We start from the raw sequence: 779 nt of genomic DNA on the forward strand, positions 1-779 counted from the left end.
CTCGCGTGAGAAACAGCGAACGATTCGATCGTTCCATTATCGAAGAAACGATTTGTCCAAACCGATGTTAAAAATCTAATTACACTCACAGCCATCTTATTTTCATCACTCTCCTCCTTCCCCTGCTCTTAATTGAAAATACAAATTAACGATGGACATAAAGATAAATAATCTCGAAATATCTTTTTTTAAGGCGAGAATAATTACATTAAAAACTCGTATACTTACTTACGTCGATCACGATTACTTACGATCGAGAAAAAAAGAAAAAAGAAAAAATCGATACCTGTTCCAGAGGAATAAAATTCGAGGGTCTAAAAAATCAAACGAAATGCGACGCGAATTTTATATCGAAAAGAATAAATAAAATAAATAAAAAATAAAAACAAAAACCCATTTTCTTTTACTCTTATTCTTTTTTTTTTTTTCAGCTAGTGGGTCCACAAAGGAGAAGGAGAAGAAGAAGAAGGAGGAGGAGAGAGAGCGAGAAAAATCAAGAAGGAAGAAAGGAGCGAGGGGGAGAGGGGGGAAGAGAGGGAGCGACTCACGAACGAATTAATAATGCCGCGCGAGAGGGGCGCGGAGGAGGAACGGCTGAACTTTACGTGAGTAAAGGCGGCGAGCCGGGTCATGACCCGACGACCCATCCATGTCCGATATCTGGGCCACACTTGAATTTTAATCCACGCTGCAATTGCCGCCTCGCTCGATTAGCTCTTTCACTCCACGTTTCGCCCCGCGTTTAGTTTACCGAGCTTTAACTTTTGCTTCTCGTGCCC

At 41.2% G+C, this 779-nt stretch overlaps 1 protein-coding gene across 3 annotated transcripts in view; it reads left to right on the forward strand.

Moving 5' to 3' along the window:
• Positions 1-779, forward strand: part of LOC102680018 (high-affinity choline transporter 1-like) — a 19,015-nt gene that overhangs the window by 3,910 nt on the left and 14,326 nt on the right. For 2 of the 3 annotated variants that reach the window (XM_006622018.2, XM_006622016.2), the window contains exon 2: positions 432-605. The exons of the other annotated variant lie outside the window; for it this stretch is intronic. The gene's annotated coding sequence lies outside the window, so the exon portion shown is untranslated. The remainder of the gene's footprint in view (positions 1-431; positions 606-779) is intronic. 3 annotated transcript variants of the gene reach the window in all.

Source organism: Apis dorsata, unplaced genomic scaffold, assembly GCF_000469605.1.
Source record: "Apis dorsata unplaced genomic scaffold, Apis dorsata 1.3 scaffold_655, whole genome shotgun sequence".
In the NCBI taxonomy this organism is placed as follows: Eukaryota; Metazoa; Arthropoda; class Insecta; order Hymenoptera; family Apidae; genus Apis; species Apis dorsata.